At 36.3% G+C, this 17112-nt stretch overlaps 1 pseudogene; it reads left to right on the top strand.

Annotated features, from left to right (window-relative positions):
- The first annotated feature begins 701 nt into the window (after positions 1–701).
- On the top strand, positions 702–1248 carry LOC138175278 (large ribosomal subunit protein eL28 pseudogene; annotated as a pseudogene).
- The last annotated feature ends 15864 nt before the right edge of the window (positions 1249–17112 follow it).

The following is a 17112-nucleotide window of genomic DNA, read 5'->3' as shown; positions in this document are numbered from 1 at the left end:
CGACCTCAGGACAGCTGAAATTGTTTTATCTCTTGTGCACATATCTTTTTTTGGAAGGACTTGAGAGATTATGATTATCAGAAATTTTAAAAATCCCATCCTACTTCATATTGGTAATGTGGATGAGAAGTTCCTCCACTGTCCAATAATCCTTGTTTTTTATTTCTGATTCCAATTCTCTTTGAAAGAAAAAAAAAGAATTGGTTAATAAAATAGAAGTTATGGGAAATTTGGGAGAGAAAGACAAGAAATCCATAAAAGTTTTTTCAGGGTATAGTCAAATATGTATCCTAGACTTCAGGAAAGTGAGCACACACACAGACAGACACAGACACATGAAAATAAGTTGAAAGGCAAGGCAAGTATTATTTGATTGAATTCAAAAGAAATCTCAAGAGTGATGGGAGAGTCTTAAAAATGAAATTCTAGTGATATAATCATGAATAATTCTGATAGTGAAGAAATCAAACTAAGTTTAAAAAAGAGATCAATATGGTTGCACAGATAACTATTTTCAGGTCAAAGAACCAAAATGAGATAACTTCTTACTTGGGAAAGGATGTTGAAGGATATGACTACCTTACAAAACAGTTCATAGAAATGGAAATGTTGCTCTGGAAACGAGGGAAAGATTAGGGATTGTAGTAAGAAAGAATGTTATACCCATGTTCATATATAGTTAAAAGAGTGCTCTGTGTGCCTCCTTTCCATCTCCGGGAGCCTCCGCGAGAGCAGCCCCTGCCATGTCGGCCCACCTGCAGTGGATGGTCCTTCGGACCTGCTCCAGCTTCCTCATCAAGAGCAACAAGCAGACTTCCAGCACCGCGCCCAAAAAACTCAAAGCCCCGCTACAACGGGCTGATTCACCGGAAGACGGTGGGCATCGAGCCGGCGGCCGACGGCACGGGCATCGTGGTGGTGCTGACGCGGCGGGCAGGTCAGAGGAAGCCTGCCACCTCCTACGTCAGGACCACCATCAACAAGAATGCCCCGGCCACACTTAACAGCGTGCGGCACATCGTCCGCAAGAATAAATACCGGAAAGACCCCCGCATGGCCGCTCTGCGCAGAGCCAGCGCCATCCTTCGGAGCCAGAAGCCCGTGGTGGTGAAAAAGAAGTGGGCCCCCACAAGAGCACCTAAGGGGCCAGGCCTGCCCTTGGCTAATAAAGTCAGACTGACCCCCCTCAGAAAAAAAGAGTGCTATGTAGAAGGATCATTTTTAAATTTCTGTAGCCCCAGATTTTAGCACCATGACCACTGGGCATAAATTATAGGGAGGAAAGTATCAATTCAATCCAACAATCCAAAACAGAAATCACTTGTTAATTATAACTATTTCTGAGAGGACTAGACACTGGGGACAAAAAGGCAAAATGACAACCAGTCTATGACCTCAAACAATTTATTTAAGTAATATCACAAAAACAGATAAGCATATGGATGATGATTTGAGGAATCAGGAGAATAAAATCAAGGAGTCAGTAATAAGAGATATCAAATAATTGAATTAACTTTACTGAAAGAATTACCTGTGGAGCTACATTGAGAAGCACTGAGATCTTGATCATTCAGAGTCAAAGATTTGCTACAAAATGTTTATCCCTTGGCTCTCAAAATTGTATGCAGGACACACTTTTTAATCTACATTATTAACATCTTCTCCATCATTTTCTTAAGATGAACCTGAATAATTAGCAAATCTAGAAATATGTGTTTCTTTTCATTTATTTTATTCATATTCTATAGATTTGTAATATGTTCTAAACATTTTTTAGTCTGCTTTGAGAATTTGAGTAGCATAAGAAAAAGATAAGCTATTTAATGATGCAACACTGGTTATTACAAAGGAAAGTGGGAGAAAATGTTTCCAGAAAATGCTGTGGTTAATTTTTCTCTCTGATTTCATAGACTACATTGAGGAAGATGAGAAGTATATTTTGCTTTCCATTAACAACAGTGACTACAAATGCTAGGCTTTGCAAGAAAATAGTAACTGGTAAAAAAAAAAAAAGTGCTTATAAAAGGAGGTTAAAGAATAATTACCAATAAATTTAAATTATTCATGCTATCCAGTACTATCTCAGATCCAATTGGAAGACCATAGAACTGAGAGATAGAAGGCCAGGGTTAAAATACAGTATTGTTAAGTCATTAACTATCTCCATGACTTCAGATTTGAATGTTTAGAATTGTTTAGAATTATGATGCATGGACCATAGTTATGCCTTCTCCTTTTAAGCTACCAAAGAGGCAAAAATGTAAGAATAGAGTCCAGTGAAACAAAGGCTAGAAGTGGAATAGATTCAGATTGTGTTATTGCAAAGAAATTTCATTTTAGAGAAAATGCAAAAAGCCACCAAGTAAAGACATTACCAAAGGATTATCCCATTACCTCAAACTCATTCTTCTCAGCCAAAGCTCCGCCCCACTTCTTAAAAATTTAAGTAAGGGTTGGTATGGGAATACATGGACAGACAAAATTGCAGAGTTTTCATTGAAATTCATTTTGCAATAGTGAGCCTTAATGTGCCAAACCAATGAAATCCATTCTGAGAGCAACAGAAACAAATAAACAGAAACACCAGGCTCCAAAGTTGTCAAAACCTACACTGCTGAGTTAAGAAGTCAGGCAAGAAAATCAATTTTCTCTAAGACAAGAATTAAAATGAGTTGAAACTCAATAACCGACAGGAAAAAAAATAGCCCTCCCCTCATCTCTTAGTAACCTTAAATGACACCTTTAGGAGAGAGAGAAACAATGTCTGCCTAGAAATTTTCATGCATGAAAAAATTGTACATGGGGAAGGGGGACAGTGGATGTGGGAAGGGGTATGAGATACATCTATAAAAGCAGGAAACATCATGGTGTTTTTGGAATACTTAAAGATGAGAATATGATAAGCCAATAAAACAAAAAGCAGGAGGATGTTAGATAAAGTCAGTTTGGATATTTCCATGAAATTAAAAGTAAAATCAGAGTGTATGGCTTAAGAATAAAGAATTAATCTATTTAGTCATTCATTCATCAAAAAATATATATTAAGCACCTACCACAAGCAAGTGGTCCAGTTGGGTGTAATATTGCTATTTGGAAGAGATGATACTTTAAATGCTTGGATAGATACAAAGACAAAAAAGGAAGAAAATCCCACATGATTTTACTTAATTTTATTCAGGCCTTTGTCCATGACTGAGTATACCCCCTCACCTCTTAGAGTCCTTAGCTTTCTTCAATGCTTATATGATTAGTAACATTTCCTACATACAATATTTCCTGATTTTGTTAGGTATTTTTTGTCAGTCAGTCAATAAACTGTCCTAAGCTACTGTATACTATTAGAGAACTCCTCCCTGAATATGAACTCCTTGTGTTATTGATAACCTATCTGAACTTGTTCCTTAATGATTATCAAAATCCTATAAGTTCATACCATTACTACCCCAGTGATACTACAGCCCCAGCTTCAAACCCAATTTTCCATTCCCCTCTTCCTGATACCTTATTCCTATTCCCCTCAAACCACCTCTCCACTGTTCTTCACTATAGCTACCCACCTCTCTACTGTGCCCCCTGCAATATGCTCCATAGGTTACAACTTGAATCATTTACTCTCCCTCTAATTTCATCTTTTGAATTTACTGAGATCTAGCTCCCTTCTTCTCTCACATTTTCTGGCTACACTTTCTATAACTGGTTGTACTTTTATACATTCCTCTTGACTTACTGGTCTAGGTGGGAGAGTAGTAATACTTCTACCTACCCATTGCTACTTCAAAGTTCAACAGCTCTACCATCATCACCCAGTAATATTCCTTTGAGGTATATTCAATTCTTACTTACCATCCTTTCTTCATCAAATCAAAACTTTTTTCTTCAGAAGTCTTTTATAGTTTGTACTCACCTCCTCTTTTTCATTTTCCTAGGATAAGAACTCACTATTTGACAAAAAACTGCTGGGAAAACTAGAAAATGATATGGCAGAAATGAGGCATAGACAAACATTCACACTGTATACTAAGATAAAGTCAAAATAGATACACAGGTTTGACATAAAGGGTGACACCATAATCAAATTAGGAGAGCAAGCTACACTTCATCTGTCAAATCTATGGAGAAGGCAAAGATTTATGACCAAATAAGCAGTGGAAAAGGTTAATATATGAAAAATGGATTAAATTACATTAAAAAGGTTTTGCAAAAACAAAACAAATACAACAAAGATTAGAAGGAAAACAGAAAGCAGGGAAATATTTTTTACAAATATTGTCACTGATAAATGCATAAGTTTTCAAATATATAGAGAAGTGAGTCAAACTTTTAAGCATACAAGTCATTTTTCAATTGAAAAATGGTCAAAGGATATTGTAAAGTCAAGCACAAGCATCTCTCCAAAGGATTGTTGCTGTAAATAGCTTTAAAGTTCTGATCACATAGTATCAGGAGCTCTCTATTTATTCAGATATAAACTAAGGCAAAACATTCACAGAAACTAAAGTACAGCATTCATAATGATATAACATAACAAGTTATCACTAAAGTGACCACATAGTTTTAAATGAAAAATATTATTCAGTAAGTCCTTAACTCAATCATCCTTAAGGAGCAATCCTCCTTAAGGGACACAAAATGCAAAGATCAAAGTTTTCCCACCCCTAATTCACATTATCTTAATGTCTCAGTCAAAAAGTCTTCTTTCTTTTTGATTAGAGATTAGTTTCCAATAATCCTTAAGGGGTACAAGATACAAAGTACAAAGTTCTCCCACCCCTAGGCTATAGTAAATCATGATCTCCTAGGTCAGCACTAAGTACCCAAGGAGAGTTTTTTTCATCTTGGCTGGAGGCTGGCTCCCAGATTCCATGGTTCCTCTTTCATAGGTCCAGATCTTGCAAGAATCTACCTATGACCTAGATTCAGAGGCAGGCAGCTCTCAGCTCCTCATGCTACTCCTTGTCCATTTCCTCATCCAGCTCCCATTCCATATTGAAGCTCACAGCGTCCAGTCCACCTCAAGTCCTTTGAAGTTTCTGTTTCTGGAAAGGCAAAGCTTAACAGAATGAAAACAACATTCCTTCACATTGCCGGCACCATCATCAATTCACTATCTGCCTGTGAAATCAACACAAACCCACAAATAAGGTGTAGTTACTCAACACAAATTATCAATATAGTCCCATGACCTCTGAAACCCTCCTCCAGCACTTCTGTAAACAGACAAGAAGAAAATCCTCTTTCAGGGCATTCAGTAAGATCCCAGGGCTTCTGGACAGAAATCAATACAGACAAAACAAACAAAGTGCTGGCCACCACTAGTGTTCTCTTCTCAGTTCTGCTCTCTCCTAGTTTGTGCTTCTGCTTTTATAGGGTCATTAGTTCCTCCCAGCTCTGCCCACCTCTTATGCCTTTAGCTCATTTCTTTGGGAACTCCTTCCCACTGTAGGTTTCACAAGTTCTGTTTCTTAACAAAGACTTGATCTAATCATGGGTAAGGATCAACTGAAACAAAGCTCTTAGTACTAGTTTGCTTGCCATTACAGATATGAACAGGCAGTTTTCAGATGAAGAAATTAAAGCTATCTATAGTCATATGAAAAAAATGGTAGAAAACACTATTGATTAGAGAAATGAAATTAAAATAACTCTTTTGCATCACTTCACACCTATCAGATTGGCAAATATGACAGAAAAGGAAGTTCATGAGTGTTGGAGAAGATGTGGAAAAATTAGAACACTAATGCATTGTTGGTAGAGTTGTGAGCTGATCCAACCATCCTGGAAAGTAAGTTGAAGTTATGTCCAAGGGGATATAAAACTGTATACCACCTTTTGATTGAGTAATAATACTAATATGTCTGTATCCCCAAGAAATAAAAAAGCAGAAAGGATCCACATGTACCAAATCATTTAAGGCAGTTCTTTTTGTGGTGGCAAAGAATGAGAAATTGTTGGAATGCCCACAAATTGGGGAAAGACTAAACAAGTTGTGGTATATGAATGTCATGGAATCCTATTTTGCTATAAGAAATAATGGGCAGGATGAATCAAATGTGGAAAGAGTTATATGAATTCATGTTGAGTGAAGTGAGTAGAACCAGAAGGACATTATTCACATTTGTAAAAACATTGTGTGATGATCAACTATGATAGATTTAGCTTTTTACATTAATTCATTGATCCAAGAAAATTCCAAAAGACTCATGATGGAAAATACTATACACATCCAAAGAAAGAACTATGAAGTCTGATTACATATGGAAGCATACAATTTTCATATTTTTTTTCTTTTTGTGATTGTTCACTTTTCTGATTTTTTTACAACATGACTAATGTGGAAACATGTTTATTTTGATTTTGTGTGTGGATTGTATATATATATATATACATACATATATATATATAATCTTATACAAATGGATGTTGAAAACTATTTTTATATATAATTGGAAAACTACAATCAAGTAAGGGGAAAATAAAGTTATCAAGTATATAATTATCTGGTTATATGTTTTAACTCCTTCGAGAAAGTAAGTTCTTTGATTTCAGTGACTGTTCCTTTTTCTGTCTTCATATTCTTATAGCTTAGTGTAAGAGTAGATACGATGATGTTTCAAATATGTGAAAAAGATAAAAAGGTCATTTACTCCTTTTTGCCTCTTTATAAGTATCAAACTACCTTTAATTGTGTTGAGAAGGGTATAGTGTGATTGGCCAAGCAAACAAACTAAATGTGTCCATATGGACTTTAATATTTAGGAATTGGAGCAATCCATTCGGTCAGTTTCAAAGTCAAATTATGTGGGTCCTTCAGATTCTGTAGTGCCTTGGGGGAGGTACCTCCTTGAAGAAAGCAGTAGTGGTACAAGGAGAGACCTGGTAAACCAAGAGATAGCATCATCTCTCTCCCAGAATACATGTTGTGGAGAGACTAGATGAACAGCAGATAACATGTCCAGCTGGAAAAAAAAATAGAATACACTGAAGAACTCTTAAGATATTAAAAGATTAGGACCAAAGTGGGGTGGGAAGGGAGGGAAGTTCAAAAAACCTTTGCACCAGAGAGGAATCCCAGCTATGGATTCAAGAAAGGATTTTTAGTGACCAGGAGCTGTGAATTTACCTTTTCTCCATGCATGCTTTCCAGTCAAAACCCACTCTCACATGAAGCTTTGTGTACTTTGTGCAATGACCCAGACTTGGAGAGAAGTTTTATATCAACTATTCTTAGCGTACCTCTTGTGTCAATTAAAAGTTATAGACAACTGATTTCTGCTGGCTGATTAAAGATGGACAGGGTGATGGGTAATGAGCACTTAATCCCTAGCACTTCTGGGTTACCCCTAAAACCCTGAAGGGAGTAGTAGCCAGCTGCCTCCACTCTTGGGCCTCCAATATGAATCAGAGTTGGAGTAGCCCTTGAGCGAAGAGGTTTCATTAGGAAAGCACCTTTCACATATTAGAAACTTAATATACTTTCTTGTTGTATTGTATTATCCCTTGTACTCACAGAATTCTGGATAGATTAGAGCCATACAGCCTTGGAGAAAGAAATCAGTCCTCGGCATACTACACTAATACCCCCCCCCCCAAAAAAAAAAATTGTTTTTTTGAGATCTGTGACTTTATCTGTGAAGGGAACTTCCTCTACCAATTCAGATTGTCAAATCTTCTGCAATTTGTAGTCTTCCAGCATTGCCTGGGGCATGGAGAGGTTAAGGGACTTTTCCATGGTCACATAGCTAGTTTGTGTCAGTTAGAACTTCTATAGTCTCAGAGAATTGCCCGAGGCATTGGGAGTTTATATAACTTGCTCATTGTGACAGACTTATTTGTGTTCTTGTCTAACACCTTTTAACTAGGTTCCTTGAGTACAGGAAACAAGTATTATGCATCTCAATCTCCCCATAGCATCTGGAATGATTTCCTTCCCTTCATCTCTATTGAAGATGTATGTTTTATTAAACATTTTAATTTTTGCAGATATTTTTTTCCTTTTATACTACCTTAATTTCTAAATGCATCTCCCTTACCTCCTTGTTCTTTGTAACAAATAAAAATAAGCAGAAAAATATTAAATGCAGCAAACTAACCAGTACAATAATTAAGTCTGACAGTATACTCAATAGGAAAGTGTCTTTCATTTAAATCAGCACTCAATTCATATTTGTTGAATGTTGAAAATACAAATGAATAAATAAATGAATGACGGAAGGGGATTATTTTTATTGTTTCAAGTAAATGGTAATAGCTAGGATTCATGTGTTTAAGAAAAGACTCCCAAGGTTATTGATCAAGATAAAAGGACTCTCCCACATATCTTTTTTTTTAAATTTTTAACAAATAACTCTGTTATGGAATAGTAGTATATAGATAAAATTCTGGACCCAATGTAATAACATCTGGATTATAATCATGCCTCTGTTATGGACAAATCACTTAATCTCTCATACTCAGTTTCCTCAAATACAAAATGGCAATCATAATAGGAAAATTACCTGTTATTAGGGTTTTTCAGATAATGTATATAAAGCATTTGTGAAATCTCGATTGCTATTATGGAGACAGCTGCAACTAAGGTATAAATATCAAGGTTTTGCCCCAACATGAATACAGTTCTTCCTCTTTCTATTGGTCATACCCTTAGTAATCTCTCAGTTCTAGCCTTACACACTTCTTGCCATCACTCTTTATGCTCTGAGTGATGATTGGCTCCTTCAACAGTAGGGTCATTGTATCATAGCTATAGAAATGGAATGACTTTAGACAATCATTTAGAATGGAAGAAATAGAGAAGTGATTTTCTTAAAGTTTTTTCCACATATGCTGTGTCAGAGGAAGAAATTGAATCAAGATTCTCTGACTACAGGCCCAGTACTCTTTTCAACAGTCTCACCCCACACAGGGGAGTTTTCTAGGGTCTGCCCTCTCCTACATACCTTTAAACATTCCTTTAGGACCTATTTTGTGAAGGCTATTGAAATTATCAAAAGTGAAATTTATAGCTCTGATTAAAATAATAAAGAATTGGATCATGATTGTTAATTAGTGAGGATAGAAATAATTTTAGAGTTGGTTTGGGGCTCCCCTTTTCCCACAATTAACCCCAAATCAAAAGCCTCTAGTTTGGCCATGTGTACTCTTTCTGCATCTTTCTGTTGCTAAAATTATTTGAGACCTGAACTTTGAACCAGAAGTTATGGGTCATAAAACAGAATGTTTTGAATAATTCTCTATAATCCCACAATTTTACTTAACAGCTACCATCATTAGCTCTGGAAATGGTTCGTTCTACCTTAAAATTTAACTTTCTCTTAGATTCTTCTTTAACTTCTAGGGTCTGAAGACATCATCGTTATAGGATCCTATTAGGAGTAGCTAGATGGCACATGGATAGAACATTGGATATAGAATTAAGAAGGCCTAAATTCAAATGTGGTCTCAGACAAATGGATGTATCACTCTTGGCAAATCATAACCTCTATATGTCTCAGTATCTTCATCTGTAAAATGGGGATAATAATATCTCCCAGGGTTGCCATGACTAAATGAGATATTTGTAAAATATGTTTTAAGCCAGGAGTGCTATATAAATGTGAGCTATTTTACATTTCCCTCTTCCACCCATTTTACTGCTTTTTTTTTACTTTTTTTATTTTTTAAGCAATTGGGGTTAAGTAACTTGCTCTAGGTTACACGGCCAGTTATTTCTGTGTGTATGCTAAGTATCTGAGCCCGGATTCGATCCCCAGGTCATCCCGACACTGGGGCCAGTGCTCTTACTCACTGAGCCACTTGGCCGCCCCTATTTTACTGCTTTTTTGTTATTATCATTTACTTTAAAAATGTAAGAACTATAAAATATTTGTGGAAAATCAAAAACATATCTGTCTAAAGCTCTACCAACTACAATTCTTTCCAATGTAAGGTCACATGCAAATACCAACTAAAGTTTATCAGGAAGGAATTCAAACGCTGTAACTTTAAGGTGTTTTTTTTTTCCTTTTTGTGCCAGGGATGATAGATTGCCATAGTCACTCTGATATGGAGAAATGGGGAGCTGATCAACAGGTCATTAAGGAATAAAGCCCTTATCTAATGTTTCTTTCATGCGCATGTGCTAAATGATGCAGTACCATATGTCAAGAGATAATAATACATATTTAGAGCTGTGCAGAGGCATAATTTAGCAAAGTCATCAAATTCATATTTTTTAAAGCAAAGAGGGGCCAGCTTCCACTAGCAAACTAGTTCATCATTGAAAATAGTGGGCTTTTTTACTCTGCTCACATAAACTAATTTTATCATTCATAATAAAATATGCAGAAAATGTATGATGAGAACTGGCCCATTTTGAAATGGCAATAAATAATATAACATTGTGTAATAAAAATGAAGATGATTCATCAGGGAGATATACTTTAAATGGCATGTTGCACCCACGCACATACATACACATCCTCATTTTCTAAAACTTCATCAAAGGTTGAAGTCTAATTTATAACTGCATCTACTTCACACAATGTTATCACAGAGTTTAGACATATCATGAGGTTTAAGGTCTTAATTTCTCAGAGCCTAGCATTTTCAATTCATAGTGTGGTAAGAGATTACTCAGGCTCTGACTTTATTTTTCCTTCATCTATACAGAAAGCACTAGGTGGTAAAGTGGATAGAGCACCAGCCCTGGCATCAAGATCTGAGTTTAAATTTGGTCTCAGAAACTAACTAGCTGTTTGACCCTAGATAATTCATTTAATTCCACTTGCCTCTGTTTCCTTATCTGTAAAATGAGATAATGAGGAATGGGTAAACCACAGCTATGCCAAGAAAATCCCATACTTGTCACAAAGAATTGGACACAAGACAGAGAAGTTACAAAAACAACAACAACAAAAAAAGAATGCATTTGTTGAATGTGTAAAGCAAACATGATCATAATATGTGAGAGTATGGTGAAAGACACTGGATGTGGTGTCAGACTGTGTTCCAATCCCAGCTACAGTACTGGTATGATTTTTGTCTAGTCACCTTATCCCTCATTATCTGAGCTTCCACGTCTGAAAATGAGGGAAGTGAACTGGATTACTGCTCTCCAAAAGAGTTCTACCTCCTGTAATGGCCAAGGTATGTACTCAGTCAAGACATGTATTGAGTACCTAGTCTGTGTTAGGCATTATATTAAACACTGGGAATGTAAAGAAGGTAAAAATAATTTAAAAAGTCTTTGATTTGAAGGAGTTCACAGTGAAATAGGGGCTATGATATGCAAACACCTACATGCAAACATGATATAGACAAGATAAATTGAAATGAATCAAACGAGGGGAAGTGTTAGAATTAAGAGGGATTTCTAAAGGCTTCCTGTGTGTCAGATTAAGTAATGGGTAGGTGGGAAAATGAGACACATCTGACCCTCTCTGCAATAGCCAATTGTGGCTCTTATATATAACAGAAGCACACCTGTCTTCCACCCATAAGTTAGTGTACCACATACCTTCCCTCTACTTCCTCTTTCCATTGTACAAACTTCACATTTCTCTTTCTATTCCAGGTCCTTTAGGATAATCATAATCTCTCTGTAACTAAGGCCCCCCAAAATGCCAATCGAAAATACACTATCTGTAAGGGATTTCTATACCTCCTTTCCAGTTTACCTCTAGGCCATGTTGGATACTCTCAGAAAACAGATTTTACCTTTAACCTCTCTGGGACTCACAAGGGGATTTGGATTAGGTGATTTGTAAGTTATTTTCTTGTTTTAAAGCTATAATCTTAGGATCTTTCACAACATTAAACCAAAGTTTCCATTTTGGTCATTTCTGTGTTTGATACAATACATTTATTTTAAGTTATTTTATACCCAAACATAGTTGCTATTTTTTTATGATTGTGATATCATATATCTATTGACATCTATTAAATATTATTAGCATAATATTTTTATAGCATCATACTGGATTTATTAATTTACTTTGCTTCATTAATGACTTTTGTCTTACCATCACAGTTTTTGTGGAAAAAAATAAACTGCTCCCCCATTAAAGAGAACTATTTAAGCATAAATATATGATCCTATGACTGTATCTGATAACATCTATGACATTTGCTCTAGCATGTTGTCCCATCTCTGGGTCTTTGTTCAGACTGTCATCCATACCTGGGATGAATTTGCTATTCATCTCTGGCTCTCAAAATTCCTAGTCTCCATCATATCTGAGCTCAAATGATATTTCCAACATAAGATCTCTCCTGATGCCTTCCTTCAGCTTCTAATATTTCTCCAACAAAAGAAATTACCTTTGTAGGTATTTCCTGTCTACTTTTGTGTACATGTGATGTTTCACCTAATAGAATGTAAGATCTCTGAACACAGGGATGATTTCATCTGTGTCACTGTATAAACAGTTTAGTACAGTACTTTTGCACATAGCAGATCCATAATAAATGATTGCTGATGAATTGAGAGTAGACCTTTGCCTTTGTGTCCTCAGGTGGGAGGGGATGAAAGCTCTTTTCTCCAAGACCTTTGTTGATTTTTTTAATGACTAAGTATTCAATTTTCTTTTAGTGATCTCTTCATTTTTATTGTAATAGTGTTACTGTGTTATTCTTTTGTTTCTTCTTATTTCATTCTGTATCAGTTTGGACAAACCTTTCCATGTGTATCAGAATTACTTTAATTCATTATCACTTAGGGTATATTAATATTCTAATTTTTTTGTTGTCATTTTTAATCATGCCCAACTCTTTATGACCCAATTTGGAACTTTCTTGACAAAGATGCTATAGTGGTTTGCCATTTTCTTCTCAAGCTCATTTTACAGATGATAAAACTGAGACAAACAGGGTTACTTGTCCAGAGTCACACAGCAGATATCTGAAACCAGATTTGAACTCAGGAAAATGAGTTCTGAAGCCTGCATTCTATACACTGTGTCTCATAGCTGCCCCAATATTCCATTATATTTGAATAATATGATTTTTCAGCTCTTCACTGATCAACAAATGCCAAGTTTGTTTCCAGTTCTTTTCTACCATAATTAATTCTATGGATATTTTAGCATATATTGGAACTTCTTTTCTGTCTTTGATGTCCTCGGGAGTATATGTTTAATAATGGGATTACTATGTCAAATATGCTAAATGATTAATTTTTAATTAGTCAAATTTTAATTAATACATAATCCCAAGTTGATATAAAGAATGGATGGATTGAAGGGAGCCAACATGGCAGAGTAAAAGCATGAACTTGGCATGAGCTCCCGCTCTGATCACTTCCAATACATGTAAAAAATGACTCTAAGAAAATTTTAGAGCTACAAAGTGGCAGAGAGAAACACATCTCCTTGATGAAAGCAGACTGGCAGGTCAACAGAAAGGGTTTATTGCACCAGACTGGGAGCCGAGCACAGTCTCTCATGAGCCACATGGTAGTGCCCCCAGGGTGGCCCAACCAGGAATGGTGGCCAGAGTAGACTTCAGGACAGTGAATCATCAGCAACTGTGTTGGTTTCCAGATTTCTCAACCCATGAACCCCAAAGAAAATGTAAAAGGTGGGGAACTCTGTTGGAACAGGGGGAAAGAAGAGCAAAGTCTGCCCCCTGCCCCAGGGGTGTGAAGTGGCAGAGGTTTGGTGGCTACAGCTGCTGCCCTGTGGCTGCCTCCAGAGCTCCTGGCCTGCAGATCATAGGGGGACCAAACACCCATTCAAAGTGTAATCATTCTTGCTTTAACCTGTTGGATCTGGATTGTGGTCTTGGGTGGTGGGCCTGGGGTGTGTGACCAGTGTTCCACAGTTTGTGGGGGCTGTAGGAGGGTGCACTCCTAATAGCTCCAGCAGCTGCAAAAATCCCAGTGATTTGGGACAAAGCTCTTTCCATTCTGGAAGCAGAGTTCTACCATGGCAAAGAGATCAAAAGTAAAGTAATTGACTTGCAAGATGAGCAAGCAGAGAAAAGGCAATCAGACCATAGATTCATTTTTGGGGGACTAAAAGGATCAAAGCATGTAATGGGGGGAAGGCAATGAAGACAGAATGCCTTCATCAAAAGCTCCCAAGAAAAATATGAACTGATTACAGGCCATGGAGGAGCTCAACAAGGATAAGATAGCTTTGGTTTATTTTTGGTTTCCTTTGATATTATTATTGACTTTATTCACTGAAATCATATATTTCAAGTGAACTTCTGAATTTTGTTTTAAGGGTGAAGAATGAAGATAAATGATAGTAATAAGGAAGTAGCAGAATGTTTGAAAATTCAAGAATCTTTATAAATGTTTACCAAACATTGCTCTGGAAACGATTTGTGTTAAATTTCTTGCTCCAGTCAAAACAAAGGCACAAATTCACCAAATTCTTGATGTTGCTGAATGGATTAAAATTATCTTTTTTAAAGAAACACTCTTTTAATTTAACAAATATAGGGAATTCCCAAAGAGGAAATTCTTACTATAATTATAGATTGGCACCCACTTTTGTAGACTTGGGAAATTGGTAACTCTAACACAGGGTTTCCTAAACTCCTTTGTGTTATGAACCCTCTGGATAGTCTGGTGAAGCCTATGGACCTCTTTCCAATGTTTTTAAATTCATAAAATAAAATAATATGATCTCAAAAGAAATCATTTACATTGAAATAGTTGTCTATATATGTATCTATAGCTCACAGACCCCAGGTTAGGAAGCCCGGTTTTAAGTGATGGGTGTTCTGTCTTCTAGACATCCACCACAGCAACTCTTCTCCATGTCCTGGAGCTTTTCTTTGAATATTTAAACATTTTCTCAACATAAATGCAACTCCCATTCTCACTATATAACTAATCCGTCCCCTTTTATTTCTCCTATATTTTCCTCATATTGTCTTGTATTAAAGTTATAATTTATAATATGCAACAGCTTGCTCACACGCATGATATGTCTCTATCAAAATAAGCTCCTTTTCTTCAAAAAAGATCATTTTAACCCATTCAGCAACATAAAAAAATTTGGTGATTTTGTGCCTTTGTTTTGATTGGAAGCAAGAAATTTAACACAAATGGTTTCCAGACCAATATTTGGTAAACGTTTGTAAAGATTCTTGAATTTTCAAACATCCTGCTACTTCCTTATTACCATCATTTATCTTCATTCTTCACCCTGAAAACAAAACTCAGAAGTCCACTTGAAATATATGATTTAAGTGAGAGAAGTCAATAATAATACCAAAGGAAACCAAAAATAAACTAAAGCTACCTTATCCATTTGTAGGTACCAATATCAATTAATAAGGGTCCAGAAAAGTTAGATGTATTCAGACTTTGGTTTCAGGGTTGATGTTTCTTCAGTTCAGGACAACTTCATCTTTGTTCTTACAGTCTGGCTCTTTAGGCAAATTTAGAGACCTATGACAAATGGGGAAATGTATTAGGAGACCCTGTGTTAATTAAGTGCCTCAGTCTTCATTTCTTAGATTCTATTTTGCAAATGTAGATTTTTCTGCTTGGAACATATGATTCAGGACCCATAAAATCTATTAGTAACATTTAATCTAGGGGATTAGTCCCTTGAATTTCATTTTTGTCTTGAGCCCACTTGGAGTTACTCCAGGAAAATCACCATGTGGAACTTAAGGAATACCTAGATTTAAACTAAGTAATTCCTAGGTTTCCCCAAAAATGCATAGTAAGATCCCCAGTTCCCATGAAAGTCCTTAAATTCATCAATGCATATTATGCAGGGTAGTCAACAATTCAGGCTTAGAAGCATGCATTAAGTTTCAACTGTGTACCACTAATGGGAAAACAATATTCAAACGACTGTTTGTGCAATATATATACAAGTTTAATAGGAACTTGTTTCAGAGGGAAGATACTAGCATTCAAGATGACAAGAAGAGAACTTTTGAAAAAGGAGAGAATTGGAAAAAGCCGGGAGATGGAAGCAAGCAGGGTTAGCATTCCAGACCTGAACATGAGACCTAAAAAGGCCATAGAGTTGGGAGATGGAGCTTTTTGTGTGCAAGGAACAGCCAGGACACCAGTGGAGGTAGGTTGTAAAGAGTAGTTTTTCTCCAAAACTGGACATTGTTCAAGAAATTTTGTGAATTATCTTTCTCCAATTTTCTTTTTTTTTTTTTAAAGCAATTGGGGTTAAGTAACTTGCTCAAGGTTACGCGGCCAGTTATTTCTGGGTGTGGTGCTGAGTATCTGAGCCCAAATTTGATCCCAAGGTCATCCCAACACTGGAGCTGGTGCTGTTACTCACTGAGCCACGTAGCCACCCGTTTCTCAAATTTTCTAAGATCTAAACTTGAAATTGAGAAATTTTTAATTTGAGTTTAACTGTAATGAAACTTGCAAAGCTGATGTTTGCTAAAAATCTCACTTATATGGCATCACTTGAGAATAAAAACCATACCTGAAAAAAAAATTTAGAAGGAAGTTTTTAAGTTGCTCAGCAGAGGGGAGAACCAGAAAAAAATGTGTGACCTACTGCCTGAATATCTATGAAGTTTGCATTATATAAATTTAAAATGAGGGTACAAGAACACGATCGGCTGAGTGGCCTGAACATGGGCAGTTTTTGAAAAAGGAGCAAGGACATAACTGCTATAGGCAGGCAGTTTCCAGATTACTTGAGATATATATTATCTGATAACTCTACAATTCAAAAGCATTTGGGAAAAGCCAAAGTACAATGAAGTTTTCCCCAAAATTGTGCTTGTAGTTTCAATTATGCAATCAAACTGCCTATGATGTGAAGGACCACCATATTACCACCCATTGCCAGGATAGAAAATATGAATATGGTCCATGATCTAATTTCCAAGGTCATGTGGGGGACATCTACTTTACTCGTATGCTTTCATCCTTTCATCTCTTGGGCTGGAAAAACACTAGCATGCACTTTAATTTCTGAGTTGTACTCAGAAATCTATGGTGAGCCCACGAAGCTCATAGGCACTCCTATCCCAAAGCAATGTTATTATTGACTCCTATGGACTCTGATAATGCACATACTTCCTCTCTTTTCTTGACAAAATACAATTTGACTCTACCTTGTGGTGATCTGTCTTCTCAATAGGGATATAATGAGATCTAATATTCTTATAGCGCTATAAGTTTACAAATCC

The sequence above is a fragment of the Petaurus breviceps genome, unplaced genomic scaffold, assembly GCF_028583685.1.
Source record: "Petaurus breviceps papuanus isolate PSGF00001 unplaced genomic scaffold, PetGlider_PUasm1.0 77, whole genome shotgun sequence".
Taxonomy (NCBI): Eukaryota; Metazoa; Chordata; class Mammalia; order Diprotodontia; family Petauridae; genus Petaurus; species Petaurus breviceps.
The sequence above is the reverse complement of the archived record's forward strand: the minus strand, read 5'-3'. Positions and strand labels throughout refer to the sequence as shown.